At 36.0% G+C, this 18,076-nt stretch overlaps 1 protein-coding gene across 6 annotated transcripts in view; it reads left to right on the top strand.

Moving 5' to 3' along the window:
* Positions 1-18,076, top strand: part of NR3C1 (nuclear receptor subfamily 3 group C member 1) — a 154,090-nt gene that overhangs the window by 50,450 nt on the left and 85,564 nt on the right. The window lies entirely within an intron of this gene.

The raw sequence follows: 18,076 nt of genomic DNA, 5'->3' as shown, positions 1-18,076 counted from the left end.
ATTTGTCCATTTTTGCATTGGTTGTCTGTGCATTTGAGGTATTACTCAAGAAATCTTCTCCCATACCAATGTCCTGGAGAGCTTCCCCAGTGTTTTCTTTTAGTTTCCTAGTTTCAGGTCTTAGATTTAAGGCTTTAATCCATTTTGATTTGATTTTTATATGTGGTGAGAGATAGGGGTCTAGTTTCATTTTGCCTATGGATATCCAGTTTTCCCAGCACCATTTATTGAAGAGACTGTCCTTTCCCTAGTGTATGTTCTTGGCACCTTTGCTGAAAATGAGTTCACTGTAGGTGTATGAATTTGTTTCTGGGTTCTCTAGTCTGTTCTATTGGTCTATGTATCTGTTTTTATGCTAGTACTATGCTGTTTTGGTTATTCCAGTTTTGTAGTATAATTTGAAGTCAGATAATGTAATTCCTCCAGTTTTATTTTTTTTTACTCAGGATGGCTTTGGCTATTCTGGGGCTTTTGTGGTTCCATATAAATTCTAGAACTTTTTTTCTACTTCTGTGAAGAATGTCATTGATATTTATTGGTAAAGATTGCATTGAATCTGTAGATTGCTTTGAGTAGTATGGACATTTTAACAATATTGATTCTTCCAATCCATGAGCGTGGAATATCTTTCTATTTTTTTGTGTCCTCTTCAATATCTTTCAGTTTTCATTGTAGAGATCTTTCACTTCTTTGGTTGAGTTTATTCCTAGGTGTTTTATTTTATCTGTAGCTGTTGTAAATAAGATTACTTTCTTGCTTTTTTAGATTGTTCTCTGTTGGCATCTAGAAATGCCATTGATTTTTTGCATGTTGATTTTGTGTTCTGCAACTGTACTGAATCTGTTTTAATAGTTTTTTGGTGGAGTCTTTACATTTTTCTAATAAGATCATACAGTCTGCAAACAAGGATAATTTGACTTTTTCCATTCCAGTTTGGATTCCCTTTTTATCTTTCTCTTGTCTGATTACTCTGGGTAGGTCTTCCAGTACTATGTTGAGTAACAGTCGGCACCCTTGTCTTGTTGTAGATCTTAGAAGAAAGGCTTTCAGTTTTTCCCCATTGAGTATGATACTAGCTGTCAGTCTGTTACATATGGCGTAACTTTCAAACTAATTGATTATAGTTAGGAAGTGAAGACTTAAACTTGTGGTACCATTATCAGATTTATATTTCAGCCGTAAGCTTGAAGAGGAACTGAAAAATGCATATGTGATGCATGTGCTTCCTATCTGGCTCTCTTCCCCGACCCTCCTGCCCTGTAATCTACACAAGTTCCTCTCTCAGTCACTCATCAACTACTTGAACCTCTGAGGAACTTGGGGTTAAGGTAAATTAGAATAAAACTGTCTGAAGAAGAGCAAGCCTTTCATGTCTTGAGAAGTTCTTGGGGTTTTAGAAAGAACATCATTGCTTCTGTTCTCCAATTACTTTGACTTCTTCTTAAAAAGAATACTAACGTTCTGAAAGTCATAATACCAAGGTTCTACCTCTTCAAATAAGGACTTTTAAAAAGTTGGTTTTTGTATGATTCAGTGTGAATTAAATCCCACAATGAAAAGGATTTTACTTTCTTAATGTAGATTTTCAAATACATAATTACTGATGTTTATAAGTAGATTTATTATACACACTGAAGCACCTTGCAAATTCTCGAATGGATCAGGTCTTATTTTTCAGCCTTACTTTGAAACTTTAAGTGAAGTAATTAAGGATTTATTAAACATTTCTCTTAATATCAAGGTTTTCCATGTTGGGGCCCTCTTTTATAAGCAATCTTTTGTTTTCTCTGCTTGCTCAAAGTAGCTATGTTTGTTGTATCTGTTAGTATTTGCTCTATAACAAACACACTGGGTGCCTTCACACTTAGATTTGGCAATTATCACTCCTGTAAATGAGATATTACATAAGATAGGAAAAAGAACAGTATCATTCCGTATTAACAATTTAGAGCTGACTGCTTTTAAAATTTAGTGTCTTTAAAATAACCATTTATTTTTCCTCATGAGTCTATAAATCAGGTGGGCAGTTCTGCTGATCTGGCCAAGCTCAACTTATCTCAGCTGGGCACATTCAGTGTATCTGCTATCAGCTGGCTGGCTGGCTGGCTGTAGCAATGAATGGTGACAGCAGGCTGCCCTTAACTTTTTCACACAGTAGCATCAGAGTTACAAAAGAACCAGCAGAACCGTGCAGAACTCTTGAAGACCTAGGCTTGGAACAACTATATTTCTACCACATTCTATTGGTGAAAGCAAATCACAGGGCTAGTCTAGATTCAAGTGGGTGAAGGAGCTGTAAATTACACTGCAAAGGAGTGTGACTGTAGGGAGAGGGGTGTGTGTGTGTGTGGTTTTTTTGTTTGTTTGTTTTGTTTTGTTTTGTTTTGTTGTTTTGCAATTTGTCACAGTGGTTGTAGGAATCAGGCGTATTTAAAATTCTGATCCTTCTGTGATATCGAATTGTTCATGAACCTTGCCTGTGGTGGAAAGACAGAACCATTGTGACAGAAGGATAAAAACTTGTAATTTAGAGACTAACAAAGGTTCAGATTCCAGTTCCATCACTTATTTCTGCAATCCCACAGAAGTTAATCTTCCTGATAGGCACTCAGTAATGATTGATTCACCTGAACCTCAGATTCTTTATGTATTTTAAAGAAAGGGCTAGGTAAATACAAAGCACTTATGTAACTGCTTTTATTATTGCAAACCTGGCTCCCACACTCCATTCAAGGTGTAAGACTCAGTATCTTCCTTGAATTAAAAAGGAAGAGAAAGTGTGTTAGGGAAGGGAAGAGAAATATTTTACTAATTGTGGCCTCAGAATAAAGTGACCACTCACTGGGGGTATTTTCCTGTAAGAAAAGAATGGTTGAGGCTCAGAGTTAAGAGATGCAAATTCAAAAGTCTCCTTGGGGTAGGATTCTCTGTGATTCATTTGGTGAGAGGTGTAACATTAGACACAGTCCCAGTGTAGGTTTCTTTTTTTAAAGAATTATGGTCCATCCCATACACACTGGGTGCCTTAATACAAGATTGGGCAATTATCACTCCTTTAAATCAGGTTTTACATAAGATAGGAAGAAGAACAGTATCATTCCACATTAACAATTGAAAGCTGACTGCTTTTAAAAAAGTAAAAGGGCCATATAGAAATAAAATCACATGAATTTCTTGTGTTAAACATAGTTGTCATATTCGGTGAGGACTAAACACCTAAATTCATCCCACTAGTAGTAATAGAAAAGATGAAACATACACACACAGTACAACTAGATTAACTTATACAAAGGGCCAGATATCTCAGAATTCAGACAGTCAGAAATGTTGACTAGAGTTAATGCCTCTTTTAGGAGAGGTACCAGGTAAGTGTTCTCAAAGAACTGGAAACGGAGACTACCACCTCTGGCGTTATCTATTTGTGAACACAAGCAAGTCTGTGAATTTTTCTGCACTATAGCTACCTTTCATGTTTAATAATTATACATTCTTCTAAGAAAAGAAGGTAACATTTGGGTGTAATTTTTTATTAAGGATAAAATTTAGTGTAGACAATAAAGGCATTCGGCATAGAAGCCCTTACTTTTTTTTTGTTTTTAAGTTAAACTGCCAGCCAACCTTTATGGATTGCAGTCTTTGCTTTTTTAATTGACATTTCCCAATTTCATTCATTTTGTATTTTTTTTTTAAGAGACAGGGTCTCACTCTGTCACCAGGCTGGAGTGCAGTGGGGCAAACATGGATCACTGCAGTCTTGAACTCCTGGGCTCAAGCCATCCTCCCACCTCAGCCTCCCAAGTAGCTTGGACTACAGGTGTGCACCGCCATCCTTTGACTTTTGTAGAGATGGGGTAGTGGTCTGTTACCCAGGCTGGTCTCACATTCCTGGCCTCAGGTGATGCTCTGGTCTCAGCCTTCCAAAATGCTGGGATTACAAGTGTGAGCCACTGCACCTGGCCCCCAATTTCAAAGACTACTTTCAACCATAAATCAACGGAAACTCCCTCAGACATATTTGGGATCCAAGGATATTTTCCCAAATGATTAATGCTAATTCATGTCAATACATTTTTGCAAAACCTACAAAAATGGACTACCAAAGAAAGATTCTTAATTTGGGAAAGACAGTTACTTGGAAAGAAGAGAAACTTGAGAGGCAAGTCGAGTTGAGTGTTCAGAAATGGGAGGATTATAAAGAGATAGCCATAAAAATGTTTCTCCCTGTATTACCTGCTGATAGGATGTATCAATGAAGGTCTTACTAAGGACCTTGTATCTTTTCAGTGCTGCACTACGTGCTCATAGGGAGGAAAGATAAATCATGTGTTTTTCCTGACCTCAAAGGAGCCTGTATCTGGCTAGAGAGACATGATGCAGACACATGAAATAATTAAGAAACAATTAACTGTAGCAGGTGCTGAAGAATATACCAGGAGGTCAGAGAATGGTAAAGTGAGTGTGGGCTAAAGAATAGCCCAGAGCATCATCAGATGGTTCTTCCTTATGCAAATTCACATTTCCTCTAGGTCAAGTATCATCCTGGCACCAGCAGATTCATAGGTAATGCCCTAAGGCTAGCCCAAGGCAAGTTGCAAAAGCCATCATATTGAGTCATGGCCTTTTTTTGGCGGGGGGGATGGCACCCCCTTCTTCTCTGCCAAATCAAGGAGTACAGTGCCCTCCTAAACCTGCTTTGTTTTAGTGGATTGTTAAAAAGAAGTGAATGAATTTATGCTTCGTTAGGGACAGGTTACAGTGGAATCCTGAGAAGTAAGGGGTATTTCTATTTAACAAATGACATAACTTGAAGGAATGAAATCATAAGGATGGACTTTCAGGCATTAATAAAAAGCTGATGAGCGATACTTTGAGACAAAAGAGGCTCCCCAGTGTAACTGAGATCACAGCACCTACTTCACACACACGGGAAACCAGTCCTATCTGTCTCTCCCATAGAGCAGTGGCTGCCTTGTTTTTCCTCCCTCCCCCTATCGTTCATTCTAAATCTCCAGTCCTCCACTGCACCTTATCCAAGCCCTGATATTCTTAAGTCACAGATGGTGAATCAATCAAAATTAGCGTTAAGAACTAGTGGTACATAACTACATCTGGAACGCAGTAAGAAAAATATGGATTTCTGTATGCTGTCTTCGCTCCCCACTCTTACCCCCATTTAAGAGTTACAGGATCAGAACCCAAGAATCTGAGATTTTTTAAAAGTCCCTAAAAATTTTGGATGATCACCCACATTTAGAACTACTGCTCTAAGAAGGACAATAAATATGCCAATAAATTCTGTTGCTAAGGAAGTGATTATGTGAGTTGGAACCCTGATAACATGAGGAGAATCCCACAATAGCCAAATAGTCCATGCCCTAGTTACATCATAATAAAGCCAAAAGCAGCAGGCCTACCTGACTTTCTCCAGAGGTCTGTCATGAGCCTAGAGAGAAGGAACATGGACATATAGAGGTAGCTCTAGATGGAGAAGGGCACTAGGTGTCATGGAAAGAATCATGTGCAAGAAGTAAAGAGGTGCTCTGAATGTCCTAGCCCTGCTTAGTTGTCTGTGTTCTCACTTGAGAATTTATCCACAATTCTTTCCCATTCTAACAATCTTTGGTTCCAGCTGCATTTGTGAGACAGCAAAAAGTTATGGTCCAGCCTCCTTCCACTGCATCATCTCATCCATTTATTTCTCCTACTACCCTTGTGTGTCAAACACTTTTTTGTTGATAGTTTCTCCCACTACTCCGGTGTGTCAAACACTACCCTTGTGTGTCAGAAACTTTTTTGACTTCCTGTGATTATCCAAGGTGTATGCCAACTTTTTTTTTTCTCCACATCTTTCAGCTTTCTGATGGGTAAAAAATTTCCTTACTTTGCTTTAGAATAATTCTCATTGGCATAAATCTAATTTCAGGGAGCCTCCCTTGAAAGCTAAATGACATTGATAATTTATGAAAATATAACATAGAGCATTATGCTTATTAGCATGTTAGTTTAAATAGAAGTGGTTCGTGAAAATTTTTGAAATGCCAAACCCTGTCCAGTGTTTTGTATTCTCCCAAATACTCATCCAGATACTATTCAGAATGTAACATGATTGTTTTGAAACAGGATTTTCCCCTAGTTTTTAAAAAAGGCACTTTATACATTAACCCTTATGTTCCTCTTTGATCAATTTTTCCAGTAGTTTAAACAGTTCTCAGGGAAGTAGATTTCTTACAGAAATTGTCAAGTGGCTCTGTGCTGTTAGCATGGGTACTAATCTTTTGGTTACTTTTCATATTTTTTATAATTTCTGGAAGTTGACAACTTACTTCTAAATAAAAGTACATAATTTATATTAAAAATTTTGAATAACAATCTAATTTGTAAAATATATGTGAGCAGCGTGTATGTGTGTGATGTGTGCACATACAAATTATGTCTCTTAAAAATGTATCATGGACATCTTTCCATGTCCAAACAAATCTACCTCATTTTTTCTAATAGCCATATAGGTATACCATAATATATTTAACGAGGCCCCTATTAAAAGAATTTTGACTCTTTTGTAGCTATTATAGTGTTACAGTGTTGATCTGTGTATGTATCTTTGTATATGTGTATGTGTATTTTCCCCCTGGCTGTTTCAGATTTTTCTTTAGTTTTAAATTTTAGAAAGGAAAGGTTTTGAAATTGTCTTAAGTGTTTTCAGAAGCATTAAATCATAGCTTTTTTACATTTTTCTTTTAAAAGTTTTATGTCATCTCTATGACTAACTTTCAGTAATTTGTTCTGCATAAAATTCCCGAAATCTTCCATTTAAAAATAGGTGGCATGACTAGACTTCCTCAGCTGAAAGACTGAGGTCCCGGGAAGGATTTTGGAGAAGCTGTGTTCAAATATAGCTGTTGAACTGATGTCCGCCTGGAGTCTGGCAAGGTGATTTGTTGAATCTAGTGTCTGCCTGCATGCCAGCATCCCTTTACTGAGATTTGTAGTTTTCATCACTTCATGGTAATCATCCCAAGTTATAAGATGGAGTCTCTAGAAAATCAGTAGAATATGAAGGCCCAAGTCACTTGGGAAAGAGAAACAGCAAACTATAGATACCAAATAAAACAGGACCTGCTAATTTTTTTTCTTATTTTTTTCTTTTTTTTAAGACAGGGTCCCACTCTTTCTCCCAGGCTAGAATGCAGTGGCTCAGTCATGGCTCACTGCAGCCTCTACCCCCAGGCTCAAGCAGTCCTCCTGCGCCAGCCTACTGAGTAACTGGGACTATGGGCATGTGCCACCACACCTGGCTAATTAAAAAACCATTTTTTTTTTTTTAATGTGTGGAGATGGGATTCCACTATGTGGCTCAGGCTGGTCTCAAACTCCTGGGTTCAAGCAGTCCTTCCTCCTCAGCCTCCCAAAGTGCTTGGATTACAGGTGTGAGCCACTGCGCCTGGCTGTTGCTTACTTTTGATACTTTTTATACTTTCTGGAGGTTTATAATTTACTTGTAAATAAAATTGCATAATCTCTTATTTTCAAAAAATTTGAGTAATATAGTGATTTGTAAAATACATGTGAGTGCATGCATGTGTGTGTGCATACAAATTATGTCTCTTAAAAATATATCATGGGCATTTAAAGAGTGAGCACCTCCGAAGGATTTTGTGGAAGCTGTGTTCAAATATAGCTGCTGACCTGATGTCAGCCTGGAGCCTGGCAAGGTGAAGTGTTGAATCTAGTATCTTTTTGACTCATTTTTTTTCTTTTTTTTTTTTTTGACTCACTGTGTTTTGAAGCCCTGTCATTTGGGCTTAAAAAATAGATTTCTGTACACTGTCTCTCCTCCTTGCCCTCGCCCCCATTTAAAAGTTATAGGGGCAGAACCCAAGAATCAGAGTTACTAAAAACTCTCTAGAAAATTTAGATGATCACCCACCTGATCATGTCTTTTTTACTCACTATGTTTATAAGGCCTTCTTTTCATTTGCTCCACTGTAAAACATTCCCCAAGCCAGTCTGAGGCTGAGGCAAATTTTTAACAATTTAAAATCTGGGGAAATTAATGTAAATGTTGAATAATGATCATCCTGAAAAAACAATGAAGGTAGTAGCATAATACTTTATATATCAATAAAATGGCAAAATAAGACAGTTGTAGAAGTTGAAGGACAGAAAAGAGTAACTGAAGTTGAGAGCTTATCTTAACACATTTTTTTGTATAATACCATAGGCACCATATATTTTTAAATTTATTTATTTCATACACATAGGAAACTATATGTATGTGTGTAAAAAATAACACCTCTTTGTACCTACCACCCAATTTAAGGAACAGCTCATTGCTATTACCTTTGGTGCTCGCTGGATGCCCCTTCCCAGTCACATCCCCCTCCCTTCCCACCTGCAGGACTATAATAGTAAATGTCATATTTTTTGCATTATTTTGCTTTGTTTTATGATTTTACTACCTATCTACATATCCCTAAATAATACATTATTTAGTTTTATATGTGTTAACTTTATGTTTTGGAATCACATGTAGTCTTTATTTATTTTTTATTATACTTTTAAGTTCTAGGGTACATGTGTGCAACATACAGGTTTGTTACATAGGTATACATGTGCTGTGTTGGTTTGCTGCACCCATCAACTCGTCATTTACATTAGGTATTTCTCCTAATGCTATCCCTCCCCCAGTCCCCCACCCACCAATAAATGTAGTCTTTATAACTTTTTTTAACTCAACATTGTAAGATTAATTCGTGTAAACTGAAGCTTTTTTATAGATATCTTTGTTAAGCCTTTTAATGAATACAGTACATACCTCTCTCTCTAGTCCCATCAGTGGACACTTGGATTGCTTCCAGAGTTTTGCTGTTTTGAACAGTGCTGCTGTGAAAATGTCTCCTGAAACACATTTATAAGAGTTTTTTTCCCCAAGGGAATTATACCTAGAAGTGGAATAACCAGATCATAAGGCATACACATCTACAGCTTCTACTAGGTAATGCCAAATTGTTTCCAAGCAGCGTTATAAGTGTTCTCATCAACTTTTTCTAGTGCTAGTCTTTTACATTTGTGCCAGTTTGGTAGGTGTGAAATATTTACATTTAGTTTTTCTTGGTGCCATTTAATAGTTTTTTCAAAAAAATATTTAGAAGTCAAGGCAGTTTTTTGTTTTTGTTTTTATTTTTTGCTTGTTCTGTTTTAATGCAGACATTGAGATTAGGACTTGGAATAAACATTGGTTGCAAAGTTCCTAAAAGGAAAACTTTTTTTTGGTATTCTGGAGCTTTTCTGGTACTGAATAAACCAAGTATGTTAAATTATACATGTGTAGTTTAGAAGTCAGAGCAGTAATTGTGATTGTTGAACCGAATGGCAGTAAAAAGTTTCTGAACAGTTGTACTGTACAAGGGACACCTGTTGTGGGTCAGTTTTAGCCTCCCCAACTTTTATGTTAAAAGTTGCAACAAAGTTTAAGGGCTTATGTTCGATAAACTGGATGGCGACCAGCTGTGGTAAAACACAGGGAACCCTTGCGAAGAATTTCAAAATTTACGCAGTAGTCCTCCTTATCTGCAGTTTTGCTTTGCAAGGTTTCAGTTATCTGCAGTCAGCTGTGTTCTGAAAATATTAAGTGAAAAATTATATAAATAAAGAATCGATGAGTTTTAAATTTTACGCTGTCCCACCCATCCCACCTGGGATGTGAATCGTTCCTTTGTTCAGCGTCTCCATGCTGTAGGTGCTGCCTGCCCCTTAGTCACTTAGTAGCCATCCAGGTTATCAGATTGACTCTTCTAGTGTTACAACACTTGGGTTCAAGTAAGCCTTACTTTACTTCATAGTGGCCCCAAAGAGCAGGAGCGGTGATCCTGGCAATTCAGATATGCCGAAGAGAAGCTGTAAATAGCTTCCCTTAAGTAAAAAATGAAAAGTCTAGACTTACATATAAAGAAAAGAAATCATATGCTGAGACTGCTAAGATCTATGATAAGAATGAATCTTTTATACATGAAATTGTGAAGAATGAAGAATAAATGCATGCTGGTTTTGCTGTCATATCTAAAACTGCAAAAGTTGCAGCCAATGTGCATAAGTGCTTAGTTAAAAGGAAAAAGGCATTTAAGGTAAGTATATGTAGTGTTTGGTACTACCTGTGATTTCAGGCATCCACTGGGGGTCTCCTGAATATAGGGGGAGACTGCTCTTTTAGTGTTAAATGAACACTAAGGAACAGAGGTTGGGAAGAAGTTGGAAAAGATTAGTTCAACAGTTTGAGTGTAGGTAAACAATTATTTGAGAAAGAAGAAAAATGTGATTAGTATTTTACCTTAGCAGTAGTGGCATAGATAATAAGTTATAGTCACACAGAACTCTTAGCATTTACAGAATGTTCACATTTGTGATCCCATTTAACAATAACTCTGAAAGAAAGGTATCATCTACCACTGCTTTATTGATAAAGAGATAAAAGGTAAGAGAGATGAAACATGTTGGCCAATGATACCCATCTGGTAAGAGACAGTGATGGGGTGTGACCCCAGGGCTCTTCTCGCCAAGCACAGGGTTCTTTTGCTTTATACTTTTCTGCCTCCTGATCACCATGGCTGCAGTTTCTACTGTGGACAATGTCAACAAGCATTGATCCTCTGCCTTCAGCACTCTTATGTCTTAGTAAGGATTGGAAAGAAAAAGCCAGATTCCTGCCCAGGAGTTTACAGTCTGCAGGAGCAACAGAAAAGACTGATATGAAATATGAAGAGACCAAAATGATTTATAATAAGGTGCTAGACTATGTAGTAAAAATCTGCTTTAGCTGTAAGTCAAAAGCAAGAGCAGTCTTTTCAGAATGGAATAGAAATGTTGGAATTAAAGGAATTTTCAAAGTTCTGAATTTTTTTCCAAGATAAACACGTTTTATTTTGGTAATTATGGTATTACTAATTTGATAACCTTCAGGGAGCCACCTAATATTATAGAAGATATACATATAATGACAAAAGCAAACATTTTATTTTTAAGGACCACAATCTAATCTAAAACAAAATTTCCCCCTTTTCTGGTCTTTGGTTAATTAAGGACTTAGTTAAATATCAAAGAAAGACACATGGAAAACATTTAGTATATTTCTATACTTTTGTTAATATCCTTCATGCCTTGCACAGGTACTTGCTATGGTCTAGATAATCCATGAAAATTTAAAGGACAGATTTTAACAACTTTATCTTGAATTGATAGATCTCTAGGATCAGATTGCCTTCACTCTCAGATGCAAAGCTTCCAACCACTTATAGGTTCCTGATATCTTGCTTTTATACAGACCTAATTTCTCTTTCTTTAAAGTTTGTTTTCCTCAGTTGCTATTTTTTTTGAAATAATGAGTCAGTAAAAATTTCCAAGTGGGAATTTTTGTGTTTCTGCATCTATCATGAAGGTGCTCAAATAAGTAGGTGTTTGAATAGGAGTAGAAACAGTAATAGGCTGAAGCAAGACCAATACAGCTTCAGCTAAATGCCAACCTTGCTAAAGGCTGGGAGGACCAGTGTGGTATTCTACAATATACAAGTCTGTAGCCAGTGTCCTTAATATGTTGGCTTCACGTCTCCTGATTCCCTTCTGTAAATATGCAGTTTAAGAAATTCAAGTTATTCTGCTCTAGAAGAAACATTTGCAAAATTAATGTATCCCCTCATTTTAAGTAAAGTTGGCTAAACCATAAAGACATATTTATAATTAGTGAATTTGAGAAGAATGATAATATGCATTATTCTTTGAAGTTAATATTTTTCAGGTCCTAAATAAACAAAAAGTAGGTTTCTTCTGTCTGGAGTGTATGCAAGGGGGTACCATCTTGTCCTTGCTTCCTGGATGCTATTCCAAGGTGCTATAAAGTCAGCTGAAGAGAACAATCATAATACATTGATAGCATCCCTCAAAGTGTTTCTGAGCTACTTGGGAATCTTATTTGTGAATAGGTAGCAGAAAACCATCTTTGCGGGGCAGCATGGGCAGAAGGATTGGAGGGACTGTTACTATAAAGATCCACTGAACTGTTCAATATCTTAAAGAACTGGAAAGAGCCAGATTCCAGTTTAATCTGCTCTTCTATAAATTTTTAGCTTGGTTCATTTAAAACAAAAAAAAAAAAACTTGAAGATTGCCAGATTTTGAAGACATCTTAAAATAGGTGAACTCCAAGGTGCACTTTAAACTTGAAACTGGTAACTGAATACTCCTTCACCTTTTGATCTGATCGTGTCAAAATGAATGAGCAATTAGTGCTCTAGTAAGTTTGGAACAGAATGATATTAATGTATTTTCTCATGATTGATTATTTTTTTGCTTTTTAATAGATTAAACTTCACCGTAGAATAGAATTTCTCAATCTCAGGACTATTGACATTTTTTGACTGGATGATTCTTTGCCGTCGGGGCTGTTCTGTGTGTTGCAGGATGGTTAGCAACATCCCTGACACAGATCTTACTTTCTGTCTCTATGGATTTGCCTATTCTGGACATTTCATATAAATAGAATCATATATATGTGGCTTCTTGTACCTGGCTTATTTCACTTAATATGTTTTCAAGGTTCATCCATATTGTAGCATGTAACAGCACTTCATTTTCTTTTTGTGGCTGAATAATACTCTGTTATGTGGATATACTATCATATTTTTTTATCCACTCTTTAGCTGATGGACTTTTAGGTTGTGTCCACTCTTTGGCTATTATAAATAAATAATGCTGTTATGAATATTCATATACAAGTTTCTGTGTAGACATATATCTTTATTTCTCTTGTGTAGATAACTAGGAGTAGAATTACTGGATCATATGATAACTCTATGTGTTACCTTTTGAGGAACTGCCAAACATTTTTCCACAGTGGCTGTATCATTTTACGCTCCCACCAGCAATGTAGAGAATTCTAATTTCTCTGTCCTTGCCTATATTTGTTACTGTCTTAGCCAGCTGCTGTGGTTCGAATATTTGTCCCCTCCAAAACTCATGTTGGAACATAATCCCCAATGTGGCGGTATTGAGATGTGAGGCCTTTAAGAAGTGCTTGGGTCATCAGAGCTCTGCCCTCATGAATGGGCTAATCCATTCATGAATTAATGGACTAGTGGGTTTTCACTGGATTGGGACTAGTGGCTTTATAAGAAGAGGAAGAGAACTAATCTAGTAAGCTCAGCCTTCTCACTATGTGATTGCTGCCCTGTGTCACCTTGGGACTCTGCAGAGAGTCCCCAGCAGCAAGAAGTTCTTCATCAGCTGTGGCCCCTTGATCTTGGACTTCCCAGCCTCCAGAAATGTAAGAAATCCATTTTTAAAAAAAATAAATTACACAGTCTCATGTATTCAGTTATACCAACAGAAAACAGACTAAGACTCCATCCTATTTGGTATGGGTATCCCATTGTGTTTTTTTATTTGTATCTCCCAAATGACTAACGATGTTGAACATCTTTTCATGTGCTTTTTGGTCATTTGTGTATTTTCTTTGAAGAAATGTCTATTAACATTCTTTGCCCATTTTAAAACTAGGTTGTCTTTTTATTGCTGAGTTGTTGGTGAGAGAGAGAGAGAGAGAGAGAGAGAGTGTGTGTATGTGTATGTATCTAGAATGTATGTGTATGTATATATGTAGATATATTCTAGATACTAGACCGTTATGAAATATCTAATTTGTGGACAATTTCTACCATTTAGAAGGCCATCTTTTCCCTTATTGATAGTGTCATTTGACTCACAAGTTTTAATTTTTATGAAGCCAGTGTATTTTTTAATTCATGTTTTTGGCATTGTATCTTTAAAAAGTTGCCTGATCTAAGGTCACACTGATTTTCACCTATGTTTTCATCTAAGACTTATAGTTTTAGCTCTTACATTTAGACCTTTGATCCGTTTTGAATTAATTTGTGTATATAGTGTGAAGTAGGGCTCTAACTTATTCTTTTGTGTAATGATACCTAGTTGTCCCAGCACCATTTGTTGAAAAGATTATTCTTTCCCCATTGAATAGTCTTGATACCTTGTTGAAATCAACTGACCATAAATATATGGACTCATTGCTGGACTCACAATTCTATGAGTCTGTATGTCTAGTCTTACGCCAGTACCACACTGTTTTGATTATTACATCTTTGTACAGAGTTTTGAAATTGGGAAATGTGATTCTTCCAACTTTATTCTTTTTAAGATTACTTTGCCTGTATTCCATGTTCATTGCAAATTCATATGAATTTTAAATCAACTCTCCATTTCTGGAAGAAAAAAAAAGGCCATTGAAGTTCAGATAGGGATTGCATTGAACCTGTAGATAAGTTTGGGCAATATTGCCATCATAACAATTAGTAGGTCTTCCAACCCATAAGTACAAGACTTCTCTCCATTTCTGTAGATATTTAATTTCTTTTATTCATACTTTGTAGTTTTCAATATACAAGTCTTGTACTTCTTTGATTAAATTTATTCCTAAATATTTTGTTTTTGATGCTTTTATGAATTTGTTTTCTTAATTTTATTTTAAGGTTGTTCATTACTACTGATTAGTAATGCAACTGATTTTTGTGTGTTGATTTTTGTATCCTGCAACCTTGCTGAAATCATTGATTAGCATAATACAGTTTTTAATAGATTTAGGATTTCTGTATATAAGATCATGTCATATGTCTCTGCAACTAGAAATAGTTTTACTTCTTCCCTTTCAATCTGGACACTTTTTACTTCTTTTTCTTGCCTAGTTGCCCTAGCTAGAACCTCCATTGCTGTGTTGAATAGCAGTGGTGAGAATGGGCATTTTTGTGTTGGTCTTCATCTTGGGGGAAAACCTTTCAGTTTAAATGTGTTGTGTGGTGTTCATAGTTGTCCTTTATCAGATTGAGAATGTTCCCTTCTGTTCCTAGTTTGTGGAGTGTTTTCTTTTTGTTTGTTTTAATCAGGAAAAGGCGTTAGATTTTGTCAAATGCTTTTTCTGCAGCTGTTGAGATTTTTGTGTTTTTTTAATGGTCTTTTATTCTTATGGTTTATCACATTAATTGATTTTCATATGTTAAACAAACCGTGTTCCTGGGTTTCATCTCAATTGGTTATGGTTTATAATCCTTTTTATATACTTGTAGATTCAGTTTGCCAGTATTTTGTTGAGGATGCTTGCATTTATATTTATAAGGGATATTGGTCTGTTATAGCTGACCAGTAAGTATAGTAAACTGTATAGCTTACTAAGTGTTCCCTCTGTTTTTGGGGGGAGTTTGAGAAGAAAGATTGTTGGTAATTGTTCTTTAAACATTTGGTAAAATTCACTAGTGAAGCCATCTGGGATCTTCTTTGGAAGATTTTTGATTACTATCTTAATGTCTTTACTTGTTTGTTATAAGTCTATTCAGATTTTTTTCTCCTTGAGTCAGTTTTGACAGTTGGTTTAGGCATTTGTTCATTTCACATAGTTATCTAATTGGTTAGCATGTAATTATTCATAGTATTCCTTTATAATCTTTTTTTTTTTTTTTTCTGTAAGGTCAGTCGTAATGTTCACTCTTTCATTTCTGATTCTAGTAATTTAAGAGTCTTTTTTTTTTTCTTGGTCAGTCTAGCTAAAGTTTTGTCCATTTTCAGTGAAACAGCTCATTTTATTTTATTTTATTTTATTTTATTTTATTTTATTTTATTTTATTTTATTTTAGACAGTTTCCATTTTTTCTCCCCTAAAGTGCAGTGGTGCAATCTCGGCTCACTGCAGCCTCCGCCTCCCGGGTTCAAGTGATTTTCCTGCCTCAGCCTCCCGAGTAGCTGGGATTACAGGAGCCTGCCACCATGCCTGGCTAATTTTTTGTATTTTTAGTAGAGACAGGGTTTCGCCATGTTGGGCAAGCTGGTCTCAAACTCCTGACCTCAGGTGATCCATCTGCCTTGACTTCCCAAAGTGCTGGAATTACAGGTGTGAGCTACCCTGCCCAGCCCAGCTTTTTTTTTTTGTTTTTGTTGTTTTTTTTTTCTTTTTTTTAACCTACTCTTGTTTTTCTGTTCTCTATTTCACTTATTTCTACACTGGTCTTAATAATTTTCTTCCTTGTGCTTGCTTTGGACTTAGTTCTTCTTTTTCTAGTCTCTTAAGGTGGATAATTCAGTTCCTGATTTGAATTCTTACTTCTTTGTAAGGCGGTCATTTACTGCTATGAATTTCCTTCTCAGAAAAGTATATGCTTTCACTGCATCCCATAAGATTTGGTATGTTGTATTTTTGTTTCCATTTGTCTCAAGGTATATTCTTCTGATTTCCCTTGTGATTTTTTTTCCTGTCTAACCCATTTATTATTTAGGAACTTGTTGATTTCCACATATCTGTGAACTTTCCAGATTTCCTTCTTTGTAATTCTCAGTGTCATTCTATTGTGGTCAGAGAATATACTTTGTATGATTTCTGTCTTTTAAAATTTATTTGGCTTGTTTTATGACCTCATATATTGTCTGTCCTGGAGGATGTTTCATGTACACTTGAGAAGAATATATATTCTGCTTTTGTCGGGTAGAGTGTTTGACAGGTGTGTTGGTATAAGTTGTGTTCAAATCTGTTTCCTTCAGATTTTCTGTCTAGTTGTTCTATCTGTTGAAAGTGGGATATTGAAATCTACAACTAATATTGCTGAATTGTTTATTTTTCTCTTCAATTCTGTCACGTTTTACTTTATGTATTTTGAAATGCTATTAGGTGCAAGTAAGTTTATAATTATTATATCTTCTTGATAGATTGATTCTTTTATCATTATACAGTGCCCTATAAGCACAATTTTTATCTTAAGTCTATTTGTCTAATATTAGTATAGCCACTTCATTTTTTTTTTGTTTACTGTTTGCATGGAACGTTTTTTGCTTTTACTTTCTGTTTGTGTTCTTGAGTCTAAGGTGAGTCTCTGTAGATAGCAATTGGATCTGCCAATCTTTGCTTTTTATTTGGGGAGTTTAAGCCATTGACACTTAATATAATTATTGATGAGGAAGATTATTTCTGACATTTTGCGATTTGTTTCCTTTATTTTGTGTCTCTTGTTCTTAAATTCTTCCATTACTACCTTCTTTCTTTTGTTCTATATATTTTCTAGTGTAACAATTTTAATTTCTTGGTCCTTTCTTTTGTTGTGTATTTTTAGTTATTAGTGCTTGCCATGGAGATTTTATTGGCATTTTAACAGTCTAGGTTGGACACAGTGGCTTATGCCTGTAATCCCAGCACTTTGGGAGACTGAGGCAGGAGGGTCGCTTGAGTCCAGGAGTTCAAGACCAGCCTGGGCAACTTAGTGAGATACTGTCTCTACAAAAAAAATACAAAAATTAGCCAGGCATGGTGGTGTGTGCCTGTAGTCCCAGATGCTTTGAGAGGCTGAGGTGGGAGGATAGCTTGAGCCCAGGAGGTTGAGGCTGCAGTGAACTTTGATCACACCGCTGTACTCCCCCCTGGGCACCAGGGCAAAACTAGCTCAAAGAAATGAAGGAAAAAAAAATCTAATTTAGATTAATACCAACTCAACTTGAACAGTGTATAAAAACTTTGCCTCTGTATACCTCTTCTGCTTCAACTCTGTGCTGTTATTGTCATAGATTTTCATCTTTCTACACTGTGTGTTTATCAATATAGATTTAAAATCATTGCTCAATAGTTGTCTTTAGAGTCTGACAACTGGACTTCATAGACAAAGACTTAAAATCAGTAGAGAAAAGGAGATACAAACAAAAGATGCATTTTTATTGTCTTGTATGTTTACTTATGTAATTCCCTTTCCTGGTGTTACATTTCTAAAGGTGAAGTCGAGTTATTCTGAGTGTCCTTTTGTTTCAACCTGAAAGACTTCTTTTAGCATGTATTGGAGATATGCTAATGGTGGACTCTCACAGTTTTTGTTATCTGGGAATATGTTAATTTATCCTTCATTTTTGAAGGATGGTGTTGCCAGGATGCAGCATTCTTGGTTGACATGTAATTCTTTCAGCATTATGAATATGTCATCCTACTGTCTTCTGACCTCCATGGTTTCTGATAAGGAATCAGCTGTTAATCTTATTGAGAATCACTTGTTTT

This window comes from Macaca mulatta, chromosome 6 (assembly GCF_049350105.2).
Source record: "Macaca mulatta isolate MMU2019108-1 chromosome 6, T2T-MMU8v2.0, whole genome shotgun sequence".
NCBI lineage: Eukaryota > Metazoa > Chordata > Mammalia > Primates > Cercopithecidae > Macaca > Macaca mulatta.
The sequence above is the reverse complement of the archived record's forward strand: the minus strand, read 5'-3'. Positions and strand labels throughout refer to the sequence as shown.